The sequence below is a fragment of the Atta colombica genome, unplaced genomic scaffold (genome assembly GCF_001594045.1).
Source record: "Atta colombica isolate Treedump-2 unplaced genomic scaffold, Acol1.0 scaffold68, whole genome shotgun sequence".
Taxonomy (NCBI): domain Eukaryota; kingdom Metazoa; phylum Arthropoda; class Insecta; order Hymenoptera; family Formicidae; genus Atta; species Atta colombica.
The window spans coordinates 440,113-448,494 of NW_017259559.1; the positions used below are offsets into that span (position 1 = coordinate 440,113).

An 8,382-nucleotide genomic window follows, 5' to 3' on the forward strand; every position below is an offset into this window, starting at 1 on the left:
ATTCGACATAGCTTGTTATTTGATCTATGATAAACATATTGTACAAATAGGTGTAACATCACAAGATAGTTACACCTATAAATTTGCATGTGACGTTATATAGTTCTGACTTGATTTTATAATATTCACTCTTTGTGTTATTCATTCTATGTGCTTTAGTAAATTTTGTAATCTAATGGACAATTCGGACAGTTCCGTTTTATTCAACAGCTTATTTATTACCAACATCTAATGTTTCGAACAATCGAAACAATTTTCTCATGATGCTTAACATATATTTATTTTTAAATTGTATCTACTATCATTATTATTAACTAAATTGACAAAATTGTATCTCAATAATGTATATAAATTATCTTATGTAATTCGTTGGGGGAGAACCCTAACTGTGGGTCAAAACATTTGCATTTTCATTGTAAATGTAATACATAATAAAATTGATTACGCAACAATAACTGGCATCGGCTCTTGAAGGCTTTTTATTCCAGTTTTAATTTATTTCATTAGAAATTTAGATATCTTATTATTAGATTAATTTTATATGCCATTAACTTTAAAAAAATTAATAAATAGTAACCAAGATCAATAATTAAACGAGCTATAATTAGATGTGTGCGCGCGCGCGCGCGCGTGTGTGTGTGTGTGTGTATTGGTAATCTAAAATTTATTATTTCACAATATAATTTTCTATCGTTTCGATTATATTAGTCCTCATCAGTCGCAGAAATATAATTATCCCATATAACAAAAATTAAATTAACAAAATTAATTAAAGAATCATCTTAACTTTTATTTTCAATAGTCAATATAAACGCAACCAAACTTATATTTAGTCAATTTGTCGAATAACAAAACATAATAATAATGAGTCATAATCCAATCAATTCGTTGATTAACAGCAAGAAAGAGCAATGTGAATAAAAGAAAGTTTCCAATAAAATTACAGATATAGATTGATGTCAAATTATATATAAAATGATTATATGTACGTTCTTAATACTAATGGTAGATAAAATTATATTGTGAAATAATAAATTTTGCATTGTCACATAACACACACACAACACACACACACACACACACACACACACACACACACACACACGCACGCACACACACGCACACACACACACACGCGCACGCACACACACACACACACACACACGCACACACACACACACACACATATCTAATTATAAGTCATTTAATTATTGACCTGAGTTACTATTTATTAATTTTTGTTTGAAAGTTGTACGAGCGGTAAAGAATTGTTTGTAATTTATGTTTTAACATTAACTTTAAGTTAATTTAGTTAAAAGAAGATTAATTTATTTAACTCTTCAGGATTCAATCACTTCTTTTAATAAAACAAACCATAAAAAACTATAAATTATTATAAAAATTTTATTGTATTTCAATTATTAAATCCATTTTCAAAGAACAAAACAATAAGAAATAATAGTATTTCATTTAATATATGAAAAGTGAAAAATAGATTACGAAGATAATAAGATTTTTTGTAAATCATATCGATTTTTATTATATTGTTTCAATTTTTTAATAAGTTATTATGTTATTATGTAGTATTTGATATCAAAGATTTCCTATCTTCAAGATCTCACAATATTTTACTAGAATCTTAAGCATTATTTATTGAGTCGTCTTTAAGATTGCATTTGGAAACATTTGTTTAGGACAATTTAAAATACATTGTGCTATATGTGTAATTATCTACAATTGGTGGTTCATTTTTTAAGTATATCTTTGTCTATGGAATCAAATGTTAGAAATACTAAAAAGTAAGAAGATTTGATTGAAAAAGTAAAGAGACATAAAAAAGCAAGACCACAAAGGAAATAAGAAACTCAAACAGATAGATACAGAAGCTCAGACACTTTCTACAGCTTTTGTCTGGCAAAGGACGTGAAAATTCTCAAAGTATCGAAGAAATTGGTGAAATTAAAAATTATAAGTTCGTGAACTTTAAATTATGGAAAATAAAGATAATAAATAAGGATAATAAGGATAATAAATTTCTTTAATAGACAAGAAAAAACAGTCAGAAGATATTAACATTCAATTCTTTTGTTATGAAAAAGATGAAACAAAACAATAATCACACTGAAAATAAAAATCAGCAGAATATCAGCAACTATCAAAACAGTTCTAGAAACAAAAGTTTAGAAACATTTATAAATATGAATTCCATTATGAATATATTTCAAGCTTGTAATTCCCAAAAATCAAGAAAGAAAGTTAATGAGAAGGCCATTAAGATGATGAGAAAATTGGGTCACATAATCGTGCAACCAGGGGAGTTTTTGGATAAAATATGATTATTCAGCACCTTATCATTTATTCCTGACAAGAATTGAAAATTCCAAGGAGACTTATAAGCAAGAATTCTCTATAACTTTCTCCGAAATTCTCGATTGTAGTCTTGGAGAAATTGTTTACAGTCTTCATTTAAATTTTATCGTAGATATCGAATGGCTATGTTGGCAATATTTATTGGCTAGCCAATGCTGATATGACGATTCTGTACGGCGACAAAGCATATTATCAGACATTATTTAATAATATTATTGTAATAAAAGTAAACATAAAAACTGAGTTTGGTTGTCATCATACAAAGATCATGATTCTGCAATATAAAGATGATGGAAGGGTGATTGTCTCCACTGCCAATTTGCGTTCTACTGATTGGGAAAACGTGACACAAGGGTTTGCTAAATATTCATAAATATTCTCTGTTGTTAGTGATATTTGCTTATGAATATCTTTTTTGTGTTCTTATCAGATTGTGGATTTCGCCTCATCTGCCTCGGCTACCAGAATCCGCGAATCCGAGCGACGGAGAATCTCTAACAGGTTTTAAAAAGGATCTTGAGCGATATCTAAGTAGATATGAGCAACCAGCGTTGACGCAGTGGATATGGAAAGTGCAGAAAGCGGATTTTTCTAAAGTAAATGTGTTTCTCATTGCTTCGATTCCTGGGATTTATCAAAATAATGAAGCCAATTTTTGGGGGTACAAGAAATTGACACACGTTCTATCGCGTCACGTGACATTGCCGTCAGATGTTTTTCCGTGGCCTATAGTTGCACAAAGTTCCTCCATAGGTAAACTTGGTTCATCTTTTGAAAGTTGGTTGTTGAAAGATATAATTCCGTGTATGTCAAGAGAGAGTACTAAAGATATAAAAGGTCAACCGGAATTTAAGTTTATTTATCCATCAATTCAGAATTACAAGCAGAGCTTTCATTATAAAAATTTATCTTGGTGCTCACCCTATAGTGCAGAAGCGCATTCTAAACAGTGTTAGATTTATACTTGCAGTAAGCTATAATTGTTTACTTTTATTTTGTTCAAATCTTTATGTTTATGTTTTGTCTAGACGTGATCTGTTTTTTCTACAGAATTTGATATTTATTTCGGTAGTCAATGGAAAGCAAAGCGAACAGAATGAGATCGTGCAATGCCTCATATTAAATCATATACGAGAATTTCGCCTGACTTAAAAAGTATACCCTGGTTTGTGCTCACCAGCGCAAATCTAAGCAAAGCCGCATGGGGATCAATCAAACGATTATAGTATAGCATCTATACTATAACACGGTTATAGTATAGAAAACTACGAGGCCAGCATCATATTTGTATCAAAATTTATTGTAAGCATTATATTATTTTAATAGTTACAGTATATTATTATTTTAATATAACTTGTTTCTTACATATTAAGGCTTCTGAGTAGTCAGCATCCGATTCAAAATCAATCGGCGGTCTGGCGAAATGTAGCGAAATCGGTAATCACACACACACAAGTACAAGCCTACAATATATATTATATGTTCTCTCGGCCGAAAGCGAGCACATGTACATGGGCTTGTGCTTGTGTGTATTATAGCGCCTCGCCACGATAAATGGCTAAACTTATAGACGTGGCAAAGTGATGTTTTAACGACAAAATTTGTGCTGTATGCCATTTCGTTATTATTTGCTTAATTGTGAAAATATAACATGTCTCATATTTATGAAAGTCTTAAAAATAGGCAGAAACTATAGTTATTACCTAGAATTTAATACGTAAAAGCGTATATTTCATTCATTTCAACAACTGTTCAAACTGTGTCTTTTTGCCCGAAATTAAGCTCACTTTACCTGCTTTTCACGATTATTTACTGATTATTAAGGAAGAAAAGGATAGTTCCCATTTTTACAGATATTTTAAAGCAATCTCGTCATTTAGATTTATCCAAAATTGTCTTTATTTACAAATAGTTTGCAGCATAAATTTACGTATCATTCCTTGCTTCTAACGTCACAATTCCAACATGATCGCCGCGACTACTCAGGAACTTTAATAAATATTTTTTTATTAAAATGTATAACCTATTAAAAACACATGTCTTAGTTGCGATTAACATTAATTATTACATCTCAAACTTGTATTTAGACTAAAACAACGACATTTCTCATTGTAAATGAAAACGATCCAGTCATCCCGATATTTCCAATTCCATACGATCTTCCATTATCCCAATACGAATGGAATGATGGTCCTTTCGTCATAGAATTTTGCAACTCTCTGCGATGGACTAAATGGCTGTTTTCAACAGAAAAAGTAATTTTTTAATTTTAAGATATTTTCCAATATGATTGATATTTATCCTTAATTTGGATCTAAATGTATAAGTTAATCGTAATTTGGAAAAATTTAAATTTTCAAATTTCTCTGAATAAGATAAGGCGGTACAACTTTGAACATGATATAATTCTGTACGTAACGTAGTATAATTTCGCACATGGTAATTCTGAACAAAATAAGATCTAAATCCAATTTCAAGTTTTCAGATTCTAAGTTCAAGTTTGGTAATCTTAATCTTATTATAAGGAGGATACTGTTTCATGCATGAATGTATATAAATATATATAAATATATATTCATAAACATATTTATATATGATATATATTAGACTGACAAGGAAAAAAGATTTTTTTAATCGTTTTTGAGATCAAAAGATTCCATTTCATGTCAACACCCCAAAATTTTTATCAAAAAGTATTAAAATTTAAAAGCTAGTAATCAATTTTTAAATCAAAGTTTTTTTCTTACTATAGTTTGATTTGATGCAAAAATTTAATTCGGATTTTAAATGTGATACTACATATTATTTTGATCGCTGAACACAACCAATGCAATAATTCATTTAGTTCTACGCCTTAAGAAATACACAGCCTGATTAATGTGAAAAGATGACTAAATTTCGAGTTCAAGATCGATTTTAGCAAGATTCCAAGCGTTCAAATGGGTCATTATTCCCTTCAAATTGTAGGTATGTTAATCTAGAATAAGATTCAGTTTTCCTACAGAGCCTTTAAAATTGCACTTAACTGGATTATGAAACGTTTTTAAGGATAGAAAAAATTTTTTTACATATTCTAAAGTATATCGCCTGTGGTTTTGACACCTCAAATTAAATGCCTCAATTTGATAATAAAAAACTCTTTACTAGAAAATGAAATAAAAACATAATAAAAAAGTATACTACATAATATGTAGTTTATTTCATTTAATTAAATCATTTTTTTTAACTTGCAAAATCGACCTTGATTCGAAATTTTCATTTTTGCACATTAATCGGGTTGTATTTTTTAAAGCGTATATTGTAGAACTAAATAAATTATTGCATCGTGTTCAGCGACCAAAAAAAAACATATAATATCACATTTAACATCTAGATTAAGCCATTTTTTGCATTAAATAAAATATGTATTAAGGAAAATCGAATCTTTGATTTAAAAATCATTCACTAGTGACCTCTAAATCTTCATATATTTGAATAAAAATTTAGGATTCTTTTGGCATAAAATGGGAGCTTCTGAGAGACCGATTAAAAAAAATATTTTTTTTTGTCTAATCATATGTTCCTTCTTTCATTTGTAAAATTACTTTTTAATGTAAAATAATGATAATAATAATAATAGTAGTAGTAGTAGTAGTAGTAGTAGTAGTAGTAGTAGTAGTAGTAGTAGTAGTAGTAGTAGTAGTAGTAGTAGTAGTAGTAGTAGTAGTAGTAGTAGTAGTAGTAGTAGTAGTAGTAGTAGTAGTAGTAGTAGTAGTAGTAGTAGTAGTAGTAGTAGTAATAATGATAATAATAGTAATGAGAAAATATAAAAAGTAATTAAAAAGAAAATTTTCGTATTATTTGTTTTAGAAAAAATCAATTTTAGAGAAAGAATTGTTCATATATAATTGTATCTAAATTATTTTACATACAATTATACAGTTATTATAAGCAAATTTTTTAGCATTTTTCCAAATTTGATTTTTTGCAAAATAAACAATGCGAAAATTGTCCCATTAATTAATTTTGATACATTTTTATTATTTTCATTTTTAGTACACTAAAAAACAATTTTACAAAAGAAAAAAGGATATATAGACATATTTCATGTATAATTATATATGTTTATGAATATTTATGCATGTTATGTTTATACATATATATTATATATATATATATGTATACAAATTTTTTTACCAGGAGAATACGCCAAACAGAAGAAATCTCGAAAAGTAAACTAAAATCTTATTTTGTTCAGAATTGTAGCATTCAATATTATATCATTTTACATTATGTTTTATCATTAATTTGCTGTAATAGAAAAAAATTTAATTATTTATTTTGATTAAAAAAATTTTTAATATTTAAATCGTATTTAATTATAACTTGACTTTTTTCACAAATTAAATAATGGTACTTCAAAATATTAGTCTTACTTAAAAAAAAAATGTATGATTGTCAGATTAATAGAATAATATTTTCATTTAATTTTTGTAATAATGTATATTATTTAAAAAAATAATATATTATTTTAAAAATATTAATTGTTCTAGATATTATTTGAAGAAAAATATACAGAACAAATGGAAGTATCGGATGAAGAAGAAACTCAGGAAAGCAACAATTTATCCAAGAAGAATAAAATTTCTAGTAATTTGTTTAAAAAATTATCATCTAGAAGAATAAAATCAGAAGATCAACATTCAGATGAAGCATTTCAGCAAGCAAGCAAAAATTTAGAAACATATGCTGCTTTAAAAGGCAAATGGAATGACGAAACAGATTTTGGAAATTTTGTTGTGCAAAAAATTAAGAAATTATGATAAATTAACACAAAGCATTATTCGGAATGAAATTATAACCGTATTTTTAAATGCCGATAGAAAGATTTATAACGTATCATAACAATTTGTTTCAATTGTTTATACTCTACTAAAAAAAAACAGATGTACAATCTACTATTACATTCCACTCGCAAAATACGATTTCAGAACCTTCACTTCATCATTATTAAATGCAACACAGTATTTTCCCGTTAATTTTATTACTCCTGTGGTAGATGACATTCTCAGGAAATCAAAATGTAACTGCAATGTAACTTAGGGAGTACATAGGAAAAACAATGATATATTTCAATTATCAATAAATGATATAAAAATTAAAGATAGTACCATTGAATTATATTCTTTATTTAATTAATCTTTAATTTGGTATGATTTAACTTAGCCAGTTGTTGACATCAAATCTTTTATATAATACTAATGATACATGTCATTAGAGTTAATATTATTTACTTAATTTGGTAATTTGGGATTTAACTTGATGCCATATTATGATATGCCACATAATTTTAAAGATATTTAATTTAAAAGAATGCAGGTATATTCTTTTGTTAATTAATTTTTGTATTAAATTATATTTGTAACTTTTATAATGAATGATTATAAATAACTACATATTACAACTTTGCTTCCGCCGTTTTTTTTCCAAAATTCGAGGCTTTATTGTAAAAACTGGTTATACATTTATGATTCAAAGTATTGTCCATCGTTGGCCACTATTTTCTCCCATCTTTCGGGTAGCGTACGAATCCGGCATCGAAAAAACTGGTCATCTTTTGAAGCTATCCACAAATCGATCCAATTTTTTATTTCTTCATAAGACCGGAAGTGCTGGTCAGCCAGGCCGTGTGCCATTGATCGAAACAAGAGATAGTCAGAGGGAGCAACGTCTGGAGAATACGGCGGGTGGGGTAGGACTTCCCATTTCAACATTTCCAAGTATGTCTTGACCACTTTCGCAACATGGAGTCGAGCATTGTCATGCTGCAAAATCACTTTATCGTGTCTCTCGTTGTATTGCGGCCGTTTGTCTTTCAATGCTCGGCTCAAACGCATCAATTGCGTTTGATACCGATCGCCTGTGATTGTTTCAGTCGGTTTTAACAGTTCGTAATACACTACGCCCAGCTGGTCCCACCAAATACAGAGCATGACCTTGGACGTCAAAATCACCGTTCTTGAAGCGTTGAAA

The 8,382-nt window shown here is 28.4% G+C and overlaps 1 pseudogene; it reads left to right on the forward strand.

Moving 5' to 3' along the window:
* The first annotated feature begins 2,111 nt into the window (after positions 1-2,111).
* The window catches only part of LOC108692250, an 8,067-nt pseudogene continuing 1,796 nt past the window's right edge, over positions 2,112-8,382 (forward strand).